Raw genomic sequence first — 13208 nt, 5'->3', positions numbered from 1 at the left:
ATTGAAAATTGCATTTACTTTGGCTATAAAAATGAGAAACTGTCTTATGAAAGGAGCTGCAGGTTAATTTTTATTGCTGTTCAACTCTATTTGTGTATGTAGGAAGAACACCATTAGTATTTGCAGAGCTAGAGCAGTATGTACCTTAATATCCATGCCTAATCACTTGCATTTCCCTCCGCCTCCCAATAACATATGGGAAAACAAGAAACACAGGTTCATATGCATGCATAATTTGATAACCAGAAAGAATCCTTTCCACTTGTCCCCAAATGATAAGGTAGGTGGAGGGACATATAAGAGCTAAAGTAAATTAGGATCATCATTGCCAGAGATGATGCAGACTGTTGCATTCCCTGCTTTAATCATGTTAACAAAAAATAGATTTATAAGATTTTGCAAGTAGTTAGACATGAGGGGCTCTTTGAAGTATTGTTTGGAGAATTATATGGTTCAGGCATTTCTTTGTTTACTACCTTCTCTTTCTGTGTGGTCCTCTGCAATCTTTCAATAAAGAAAGCACAGGCTTTGTCCAAATTAGCAGTCTATGGTGATTAGAGGTTGCACCTAGATGGGTGGACAGCGTTGCTACAGAAAAACTTAAACAGATGTGTTGATTATGTGTTGCTGCAAAACTAACTGCCCCCATAATTTATTGGCTTAAAACAACCACCATTTCTTACAGATTTTTAAAAAGCTTTATCTTTAAAACTGGGCCCTAACACTGAAACCAGATCCTAACCAATTTTTTCCCAGTTTTTTAGTGTCTTTCAGGAGATAACAGGTCTCCTCACAGCACTCTGGAGACCACCAGACCAAGCGGATCCGATTGGTCCTGGAGGCCTGAGCAGGCGCAGCTAGCAGCTAAATGACCCTAAACTGACCTTGAGGGCACAGGGGAACCATAGGGCCCATTAAGGAACAAGGGGTCTCTGAATAGGGAAGATCACATGGAGAGACCAAATCTGTACACCTGTAGGACTAACTAAACAAACTCTGCCCAATTAGAATGTCTCTCTTTCTTGCCCCATCTTCAGTCCTTACCTAAGATGACAGTTTGAAGACTATCCAACCTGAGTCCTTCTGTTAGAATTAACTAATAAGTATAGGTAGCTCTTCTTTAACCATATCCTTTACATTTACGCCAGAGGAGGCTGATCTGAGCCTTGCCTCCTGTATCCCTGTCTGGCTCCCTGATGAATAAATCTTTTCTCTCTGCGAAAGCCTGTGGTCTCAGACTTGGCTTCTCTGTGTGATGGTCATCAAACTAAATGATTTGATTCAGAAATACATTTATTGTTCAGTTGAAAACTAAACTCTTCAAAAGAGATAACATTTGACACATTTATAGACAAAGAAACACAATATTCTCATTTATTGTACTTAAAATAAAGATTCCCAGTATATTTTGTTTTCAAATAAAGAGTCCTTCTCTCAGTAATGAGTTCCAAGTTGCTAGGGAGCAGTCTAAGTCTGATTCTCATTTCACTCTGAGCATCCTGCTTTTGTTGTTATTTTTTGGAAAAAAAATAATTAAATTTTTCATTTACACTTGGGAGTTCTGATTAGTGGTTGCCTCACTGGGTTTAGGAATTTGGGGTGGGAGTGGGGATGCTGACTCTGACTATGTTGATGGAACAGTTCTGAACCTTGATAGCAGGGTGGTTACCAGAATACACCTATATGACATAATGACATTAAACAATAATACAGTGGTAAAATGACATTGTAACAATGTCAATTTCCTGATTTTCATATTATATTATAGTTACATAAGATGAATCTGTAGAGTAATAATGAGTGACTGAGTCACATGATCTGTCTGTACTATCTTTGCAAAAAAAAAAAATTCTTTAATGCCAAATTGTGGCTGTACTGTGTGTGTGTGTTGTTGTTGTTGCCCCTGCTGAACTATCGGAGAAATTCTAACTAAATCTTTGGAAAATTGTAATCTAATTTGCATTGTATTATTTTTCACTTCCCTACTCTTTTTTTTTTTCCTCTTTCTAGATTGCCCATTGGAAGGATAGCTCTGCAGTTGATATATTTTAATCATTTTCACTATTTCCTCTAATGGCACATAATCTTGGTGAGGAGAAAAAAGTGGCATACTCTCATTCTTACCTTTTCAAAGGTAAGAATTAAAAATGTATTAAAAAATACATTCTAAAATTTCACAACTATAAAGGTAACAAATACTTCTTCTCTCAAGTCATGGGCCAGAAAGAAAAATAATACATAAACAAAGATCTTCATTGTGTTTAGGTTAAAAGCATGCCTGAAGAATGTTTTAAGTGAAAGCTTGTTATAGACTTCTTCAGATTAGAGATATCAAAATTTAATATATAACCCACAAACTATAGGTAATCTAGTATTTTATAATTCTTAGAAATTGAAAACCCAGAGTGGTGGGGAAAGAATTTCTAAAAATTAAGGAAGTTTATAAAACAATCACTTTAAAAATAAATTCATCACCTTCTAAAGCTTCTTTCAACTTTTCACAATTTCCATTCAACTATAAGGGTTTAAAATTTAAATGTGAAAAAACAGATTCCATCATTAAACAATGTATGACAAGAGGGTCAATTCTTTACATTGTATGGTAAGAACACATAACAGAAAAATCTATCAGTTTTACTAGAGGACAGAAAAAGAAGTTAAAATTAATCTCCCGTGGACACTTCATTTTTGATTAATCAATTGAAAATTAATCAGTTCTTGTTTAGTTCAAATGTCTGTCATTTTTGTTTTCTCTTCTGTACATGCTGAGACATTTTTACAATACAACAAATGATTTTTTTTTTTAGTACAGAGAGTTTGTTTCATGGTTTGATTTTAATTAAAATGATTTTCTTCTTTCAAAGAATATATTATTCTGCTTCCAAAATCATTTAAAGTTACAGTGAACCAGAATGTGTGTTCAATTACAATGTGATTGCTTTTTAAGTCTGAAACTTTTAGAATGATATTGAACTGTGGAAGAATTTTTTTTTCCTCCTAATACCGCGATTCAGAAAAGTTTCATTCAAATAGAATACTGAATACAGCTATTATTGATGACCATTTTTTCTAATATATTTTCCTCTAATAGAATATATTAAAAGTTTATGAATGATACTTTTTAATCAATGTAAATTAACTTTTTCATACATCTAAATTATTAGTAAAAACTGAACTTATATAAAACCACATGCATGTTCTAAAAATTTATATAATTTCAAAGCCTTCATTATAGCTCTGCAGCATTTGAGGCTGAAGCCTGATAGAATAATAGAACTTTAACAATTAAATGTAACCTCAAATAAGATAGAAAAGACTTTAATTAGTTTTATTTCTGTTTTATGACTTAGCTAAAAAGGAATAATTTAAATAGATTTGTAAAGTCAATGTTGATTAGACCTGTTTGTCTGTTTTTATGTAAACTATATCTATGGTATACGTACTATTAAGTAGAAAAATAGTGCATTCATTCATTCAAAATACACAGCATTAACTAGGTTTATTGGTCAGAATCCTGTTAGGAAGTTGGAAACTAATCTATATAAAGCAGTGAGGGATCCAATGTCAGAAATCTGTCCTAAAAGGATAGAATGGCTTAAGAAGCACAAGGAGAAGATAGTGTTACCCAGAAACCAGGAGCTGCCACTACCCAGGCTGGATCCCATGAGCCCAAATTCAGTATTGATACTTTTAGAGGTATCTACTATATGCTTCCATTCCTGAAACCATCCATGCAGCTGCCTAGGGTCCATGATCACCTGTAGTCACTCCCAAAGCTAACATTAGAGCCAGAGGCAGAAGTGGCTTGTCTCTCCCACAGGTCTCATATATTATGTCATATATATTATATATATTTTGGCAGAGCCTATGTAACACCCAACTGCAAAAAAGTTTAGAAAATGTCATTATCAGGCTCCAGGACCTTGTGATAAAGGCAGCAGAGAAACACAGGGACGGGGGTGAGTTCTAACAGATATTTCACAAATGGGAAGAAAAGGTTTTGAACCATGCATGCCCTTAGAGAGCTTACTCTTGTGGAGGGGAAAGCAATAATCAATTTATCTGAGAAAAATGTAATAGTATATCTGTTACAGCTACTGTGAAAGAGATGTCCATGGTACTTTAAGGCCATATAGTATTGGCTATTTATTTAGAAAGAGAGGATAGGAAGGTTTCACTAAGATAATGACACTTCAGCAGAGATGTGTAGTTGTCCTGGGTGTTAACTTGGGGAAGAATAGGGGACAATATCTCTGGCAAAGAAGCTTTCATAAGATAATATGGACATGTAGGGTAATATTAGAATGTGGCTACATCAGAAGGCCAAAGGAGAGACAAAAATGAGTGGAAGTTGCTAAGCTTGATAGGTTATAAAATAATATGTAGACTAAAACACTGTTTATGTAAAGTAGCATATCAGTACCTATATTGATTTAAAAACTTAGAGATATACCTTGAAGTTTGTTCACCAAAATTTTTCAGTTTGTAACATCCAAGCTTTTTTTTTTAATAATGACTATAGATACTTTTACTATAAAAATACTATAAAAGCAGAAACAGAATTATTGGTCTGAATGGATATTCCTAGAAATCTGCCATCAAAAAGTTGACTAATGTCAGCTGTACCATAAGTATGAGAAAAATTCAGTGAATTTATTTTGTAGGAATATTTTAAAAGCCATATTCCAAATAAGATTAAACTCTTAAGTGCCTTTATTTCTTAGCCCAAATGCTATTTAAACATAGGCCCATTATCTAGGGACATAAATTATATACTGTTGATAAATAGTATATATACCTAAAATTTAAATCTGAATCTATGGTCAGAGTAGATTCCTGAATTATTAAATACTTGTATCTGGAAAGCCATTACTGTCTAATCAATCTATACTACAAAATTACAATAAAATTATGTTATGGTAGCATCCTGAATGAAGCAAAAATTATCTATGCACTACTAACCAAAGAATATTCCAAGAGCTCCATAGTACACCAGTAAGATGAGGTGTTAACAATTTTTTTAAGAGATCTATTGTCAAATAATAAAACTATATTTTTGTTTGCTATAGGACTTTTTAAAAGAGATATTAATACAGTAATGATCTTTTAAAATATGTAACAAGAGTATGTAATATGTAGCATTTCCACAATTTGAAGGACAATGGGGTTTGTTTTAAAATTATCTTCTTGAATTACTTATATTCCACAGAAGACATTGAAAATGTTATTGGAGTTATAGGAGGTCTGTCTAGAAGGTATCCAGCCATGTAATATGAAAAATAGATACATTTATTGAAGAAGATACAGATACAAGAAACACTGTACACAGGACAATGATGCCTCAGTCTCCTACAAAGTAGGGACCTTGTGACCCCACACAATTCTCCCAGTGTCTCTTCCACTGTTCAAAACACTCTGAAACATTCTTTGTTGGAATCTCCAACAGCTCTTCATTGTATTTTCCTGAATCTCACTGATGGTCTGCAAACTCTTCCCTTTCAAAGGTGATTTTAGTTTTGAGAAAAGCCAGAAGTCACAGGGTGCCAAATCTGGGCTGTAGAGGGACTGACTCAACTGGGTGATTTGATGTTTCACCAAAAAACTGCACAAGATGTGATGCATGAGTGGGGGTGCTGTCATGATGAAGCTGCCAATTACCAGGTGCTCAAACCTGCAGCCTTCTGAATTATCCAAACAGTTTCTGCAGAGGAATATTCAAGCTTAGCACAGAATCTGATTCAGATTCATTGCCCTACTCAGTCATTTTGAATGCAATGGCCACACAGTACACATGCTCACTCCATGACATCTGCCACTCACACTGACTAGTACAGTGATGTCATCATTATTCACACATGTGCATTCCAGTCCACTCTCCCTGGCTGCCACAGTACATCAATGTCATGCAGACTGTTCATGCAAACCGTTCTTGTCTTGTTACATTAACAATGACTGGACTTTTTCTGGGAAGACCTCATATAATTTTTAAAACATTCCTAGAATATCCCAGTAATCTCTAGGGCATATGTAAGTGAAGGTGAACTTCAATAAATGTATAAACTTCAAATTTGAGACAAATAGGAAACAACTTTAATCCAATTTCTATGACTTGGACATTTCACTAATTCATGATTTTGGTCAATCATTCAGTAACTATTTTTTGAGAGCCCACTAAATGGCAAGATCTATTTCTTCATTCAAGAGACCCGACCTTGCAGAAACTGCACTCAAATAGGAGAATTAGCTTTAAGTCAATTATAGGATTCATGGCAAGGGTTGACATTTTGTTTAAAAATATGGAGTTTTGCGTTACAAAGTTTGACAAATTTATTATAGAAAACAGTTCAATACAAAGAAAGAGAAACAAGAAAATAGTTGGCCCTAATTTTACTGCCTAAAGATGGTCATTTTAAACATATTAGTTTATTTTTTATTCATGTCATGTGTATTCATGTATAAAATACTTATAAAATACTTATTTTATACTCCCTTTTCCAAAACTGAATAACAAAAGGATAGGATCTGTAGTCAAAGTGTTTAGGTCCAGGTGTTGTCTCTGCCATGTTTTATTGAGTGTCTGGCAGAAGGCGAGCCCCAGCATGAGGGCCACCTTTCTACTGCTGCATCCAGAAGGCAACATTGACCTGACACATACTTTACATTAACCCAGAGTGTACACACAGCCAGCTCTTCTATTTAAGAGAGGGTAACAGTGAAAACTAACTGGAAACTTGCTAAGGACACACCAGCAACCCACATTCGTCACTCTAATCCTTATTTATATATAAACAAATAAGAGGTATATCCATACTGCTTTCCGCTGTGGCTGCACAAATCTGCATTCGCATGAACAGTGAACAAGAGTTCCCCTTTCTCCACATCTGCACCAACATTTGTTGTTTGTTGATTTATTGATGATAGCTATTCTCACAGATGTGAGATGGAGATACCTTAGAAAATTAAAAATGGATCTGCCTTTTGACCCAGTGATCCCACTTCTGGGAATATATCCAAAAGAACCCAAAACACTAATTCAAAAGAACATAAGCACCCCTATGTTCATTGCAGTGTTATTTACAGTCACCAAGATATGGAATCAGCCTAAGTGTCCATCAGTACATGAGTGAATAAAACAACTATGGGACATTTACACAATGTAATGTTACTCGGCTATAAAAAAAGAAGAAAAATTTACCCTTTTGTGACAGTATGGATGGACCTAGAGAACATTATGCTAAGCAAAATAATCCAGTCAGAGAAAGACAAATACCATATGATTTCACTCATATGTGGACTCTAATAAACAAACTGAACTAACAAGCAAAATAGAGACAGACTCATAGAGAGCTATGAGAGGTGGGAAGTTAGGGAGGGTACAGAGATTGAGCAAAAAGGAAAAAGTACTCATGGACAATAGTGTGATGATTGCAGGGGGGAAGGAAGTATAAGGGGACTAAATGGTAATGGAAAAAAGAAAAGAAAAGAAAAGAAAATTAACAATGGAACCAGATACTTCATAAAACCATATTATTAAATTTCACTCAAGTTAATAAATTATCTCTCTACAAAAACAAATAAGAATTGTCAAATATTTGGAGTTAAGCTCTAGTAGTAACATAAAAGCAAGGAGACTAAGATAAATTTAAAAGAATCATAGGTAGTCGGCAGCCGTCCGTCTCGAGAGACAACGGTGTAGCTTCTTAAGAGTCTATCTGCACCACCGAGAATGGCTGTGCAGTCCGACTCAGGAGTGACACGGTATCTGTCTCCTCCCGTGTTGAATCGACATCTTGCGATGACGCTGGAGTGTCCTCTCCAGTGAAGCTGAAGCTACAGAGCCTGGGTAGGGTGATATGGAGGGTCTGCTGTTGCCCATGCAGCAGACCCCCCCTCTCTTCGCAGCTGAGGGATCCAAGGGAAAGACGGAGTCAATACAGCTTGGCTTCAGGTGCGCCGCAGGAGTTGCCGGTGTTGACTACAACGTCAAACCGCCTTAGGGACTCCGGCTCCGGATTTTCTGTCGGGGTTTACTCCCTTAGCCTTTCCCCTGAAGAGGTATGCCGCAAGGCAGCGGAGGTTTTTTGGAATCAGAGTTTTCCTTCTCTGATGTGCCCTGACTGGAAGATCGAACCAGCGACACTTAGCTCGCAGGCCGACGCTCAATCCACTGAGCCAAACCAGCCAGGTGTATATTATAGTAATCATAGGTAATACAAATAATAAAAGAACATTTTAAAATTCAAATCTGTATTCTCAGCAAGAAAATCTCCAAAAAGGTTTAATTATGTAAGTAAATGAGAGATGGTATTTCATATTTTAAATTGGATTGATAAAGAGAAAAACAATCTAATAACATTTTCACAAATGAAGAGTATATTAATGTTCTAGAATTTAAATAAAAACACAGTATTGGACAAGTATGCATTAATAATCAAATGTTTTATCTGATATTTTTCTCAAATAATTATAAAGGATATATCTAATACTTTATCTTACATTAAAAAACAAAAAAGTAGGCACAGATGGTTTTCTAAACTTACCTAAGGTCACCCAATTAACTAAATGTTAAAATAATAATTTAAAATATAATAATATTATCCTTTTAACTACTGCACTCCTGCCTTTTCTGAAAGAAATAATTAAAGAATACATTCAGAAAAATCTAAAATCAATTTATTAAAAATTCCAGAAAGAGTAGAAGAAATGAGATGACTGTATATAACAATAAAATTTGTCATTGTTACAGAAACCTTAAAAAAATATTCTCATGGAATGAGCCCTTCAAGAACCGATCAAGACATTTTTTATTTTTTCTAAAGACACATACTTAAGTCTTCCTGATGAAATTTAAAACTCCAAGAAAATAAGAGAATTTTAAATCTTAGAAGTGAAAACAGCTTCTTGTACTACAGGTTAAAAATCACTGGAAACACCAGAGACTAACACCACTGAAATAAATTTAGCTGAATTTAAAATCTAAAGATGACTGTGAGGCTAAGAAGCTGAGAAGAATTTTTGAAAATTTTATAGGCCTGGGGGACCAAAATCACAGTCTGGAGCCCAGGAGGTGCAGCCCGTGGCAGGTGTCTCATCTATTTGCTTTCTTTTCTGAAGCAGTAGGGATTCTGAAGGGGTAAACCCTTAGGGTAAGGGTGAGCCAGAAACAGTTCAACTGTCATGAAGACTGAAGTGCAGCTCCCGTCAGTTCAATTTCTGATTGAGATATATTTCTAGTCTATCTGACAAAGAAAAAGTAAATTATTTCCAATGAATAACATCATCCTGAGCCTCAAATCAACTATACAAATTTGCATCTACAATGTCCTTATTCAGTATATGAAATATCTAGTTATGAAAAAAGGACAACAATTACTTTAAAAAACTAAGAAAATGATAATAAAAACAGATCAAAGAAGAGCTGGTTATTAAAGTTTTCATACAAACGCTTTAAACTAACTATAATGAATATATTCAGGAATACAAATAAGGCATAGAATTTAGACCGATGACTAAATACTGTATTTTAAGACACAAGTGGAAATGGAGATGTAATTAAAAATTCAGTAGATGTGTTTAAAAACAAATAAGACACATCAAAGAGGGATTTTTTTGATCTTGAAAATAGTTCTAAATAAAAATACCCATACCAGAATATCTAGATAAATAGAACAGCAATGAAAAATACATAAAAGAATGTAAGAGACATATGAGAGATAATAAAAAGATTCAAGAAATGTATAATTGATACTTCAGAATCAGAGAAAAGAGAGTATGAAGCAATGTGATATTTAAGGGATAGAGACAAAATATTTTACAAAAATGACCAAAGAAATCAAGTCATGGATCCAAGAAATACTAGGAGTAAGGAGACTCACCAACCTCTCTCTCTAAAAGATAAACATTTACTACATAAGCTCATTGTTACAGCTAATGAAGAAAAGATGTACCCCTAGATTTTTATATGAAACCTGGAAGGTATTTGTCAATAATAATAATATGTATAAAATAAGTTTATGAAGCTATAAATTCACATCTCAGCTTTAGTAGAAGGATTTTAGTAATACTTCCTCACCTAATGGGAAGGTTAAATAAAGAAATATCATCTGTCAACATCTACTAGCAATGCCACACAATAACATTTGAGAACATTTTTTTTTCCTTTGTCCTCTTTTTCTTAAATTTTGTGGTACGCAAACTGTTATTTCAGTTTGAAAAACTTCTACAAAAAACTCAGTTCCAATTTTTAAGGGAAAGGTTTACAGATTAACTTTCAAAACACAACTTAATTATGGAGAGGGAATTGGCAGAATCTGGTTAAACAATTAGGTAGGAGATTTGTCCAAATGTAAGAAGAGGACCTCTGGGACATTTTCCCTCTTATCCCTTATTTTATATTTTATTTCATAATCACTCAAGAAGAAGCAGAAGAAAGGTCAGTTGTATTTTGTTTTAACCATAGTAGAGAGCACAATAGTTACTACAACAACCAACACAGGTAGCAGTAAGAGCACCCAGGTTAGAAGCCACTAACTACGTCACAAAAACGGAGAACATTTTTCTCTAACGAATAGTTAGGATTAAACATTTTGAAAAGAGTACTGAAGGAGAGATATCTTCAAAATAACCTACAATTTTAAAAAATGTACTGAAGGTAAACTTTAACAGTTTCAAATCCCAAAACTAAGATATTTCTTTAGATAGAAAAAGACAAGTTTTGCCCTTCCAATCAGTTCTCCACCCCAAAGCTAGGGTCATCTTTAAGAAAAAACAAAAAACAAAAAAAACCTTGATCATTTAATTTTCCTGCTTTTGGTCTTATTTGATGGATACCAAATATTCTTGAAGACAATGCTCTTTAGCATGCCCAAAAATTCAGCATGATTTTGCCCCAACTCATCATCATCCCACTTTCCACCATGTGTAACCACCTCCCTCCCTCAGGTAATTTTGTCCCTGTGCCTGAAATATTCTTTTCTCCTAATTATTCTGTTTAACACGTCAGTAGACTAGGTCATTTCTCAGAGAATCCTCCCCCTACCTTCTTCACTGAGGCCAAATCACCCTATCTCAGGCTCACATGACCATTTTCCACATTTTTCACAGTGTCAATTCTACATTCCTTTAAAAGATAATTTTAATTATGTCTTTTACTTCCAAATTAAATTTTAAGCTCCATCAATGTCATGGACTGTGGCTTCTATTTTTCTTATGCCTCCCAAATCTTCCATGGTATTAATACCTACTAGACACACAATATTTGTAATCTATTGAAAGTGACCCTTTCAAATCAGGTGAGGTGAAGCCACTAGTCACATCAAAAGTCATTAAAACCTGAGGAAAAAAAGGAAATCAAATCCTAAGTCATAAGGACTGAAGTTCCTCACCATTTCCTTATTGAAGAAGAAATAAAGTACATATCATAAATCTACAATATAACCTTTAGAGTTGATAACTGAAGATACTTATAATTAGGTTAATAAAGATATGCCTGTCTATATATTTATATTTCAATCATCTTTCTCAGATAAAGGTTATATTATTCTTAAAAAATTGTTTGCTATATCCAATCCATCCAAGTATTTCCATAAAAATACATGGAATTTGAAGATCCTATATCCCTAACAAATTATGGTCAAGTTTTTGTTTCCCAAAAAATGAAAAATGAGGTAAATAATATCCTTTGAAGAATGCTGCTTTCTTAAGCAGCAGTGTGGTTGAGTTTGAGTGCCAGTGGGACTATTTTTTATGTAATACCATGGCAGAATTATTGTTGCATATCTCCACTCACAGGTTTTTAGAGAAAACAATGGTTCCCATTTTCACTACCTCTGTGCCCTTCCCACGTTACCCAGTACTATGAACAATGTTCTAAAAATACCCAACAGCATCACACAGAATGACTTTAAGCATAGCTGCTGGGAAGAGTCAAGTTCCATGAATACACCAAGTCCAATCAGAGAATATATGAGTGAAAGACACTATATATTTCACCTTTCAACATATATGTATTATTAACTTATGCTTGGAGCTAGGGGTTAAGTACATAAAGCTCTTAGAAGTGGTTGATTTGTTTTCTAACTGTTACTATTCATGTGAATCCACCCCGGCGTTCATATTTTATTCCTCACTATTATGCTTGTGCCACTGAGAACCATCTCCTGCTCTGTACCTGTGGAACTTGCCCTAATGTTCTGCCCTGAAACAGGATTACATCATAAGGTAGGCTCAGAACACACAGTAGCACTGCCACAAAGTAACATGTCAGGATCAGATCCAGTATCTGGTCCAATGGGAAGGGTTGTCTCGGGGAATCAGTGGTAATGAGAATCTAATTGCTAGCTGTAGAATGATCTTGAATATGTTATTATCTGATATTTAAAATAATGAACTTCTTTAAGAGGTGAAGACTTAGAGGAGAAGACTGTGGAAACCAGTCATCAGCTCCATTGCCAACCAAAGGCAAATGGAGAGCTCCCTGTGAAAATCACCTATGCCCAGGCTCCCATGTTTCTGGGGATGATCTGGCCAGTTTCTGCTCCAGTATTCAATTCTAGATCAATTTGCTCACTTATTGTGTCTCCAGATTCCATTCCCTTATCTAGGTATCTATTTCAGTGTGTGTGACATTCTGAAAGATATGGCAGTTGCACTATCCACTGGGCTTTTGATCTGCATTCAGCCTCCAATGCTGACTTTCTGCATTACCCTAGGCTACCTGCCCTGTATTTCACCTACCATTCTTACAGTCCCCATACCTTGGGTGGCTCTTGGATATCTGCTTTGCTCAGTCCAGGGTCCTGAGCTCCACTTTTTTGGAAAGGGGCACTGAAAAAAATATAATGGACAAGTTTATAATTCTCTTGACCCAGCAGATATTAGCAGGGGAGAAGAAAGTAGTAGGCCCCATAAGAGTTTTTTAATCTTGGCCAAGGGACAGGTGCCAAACCTGAGAATTATGCTGTGTAGCTGTTTTATTGCAGTATCCTGTGTCAGCACTCCAACTGATAGGAATCAGGTCATGTGGAGATTATAGTCCTCCACAGCAGGTTATACATAGCTGCCCCTCTCCCTCCAACTTATTCCCAATGCCCACAGGGTCAACATACAAAAAGATATTTGTCTTATTACTTACCAAGATAGGAAAAAATCTCAAAGCTATATTAAATTGTGAAAAAGGATGTTTAGGTCACAGTCATTTTTTTCTTAAG

Source organism: Furipterus horrens, unplaced genomic scaffold, assembly GCF_987537825.1.
Source record: "Furipterus horrens unplaced genomic scaffold, mFurHor1.1.pri manual_scaffold_5, whole genome shotgun sequence".
Lineage (NCBI taxonomy): Eukaryota > Metazoa > Chordata > Mammalia > Chiroptera > Furipteridae > Furipterus > Furipterus horrens.
The sequence above is the reverse complement of the archived record's forward strand: the minus strand, read 5'-3'. Positions refer to the sequence as shown.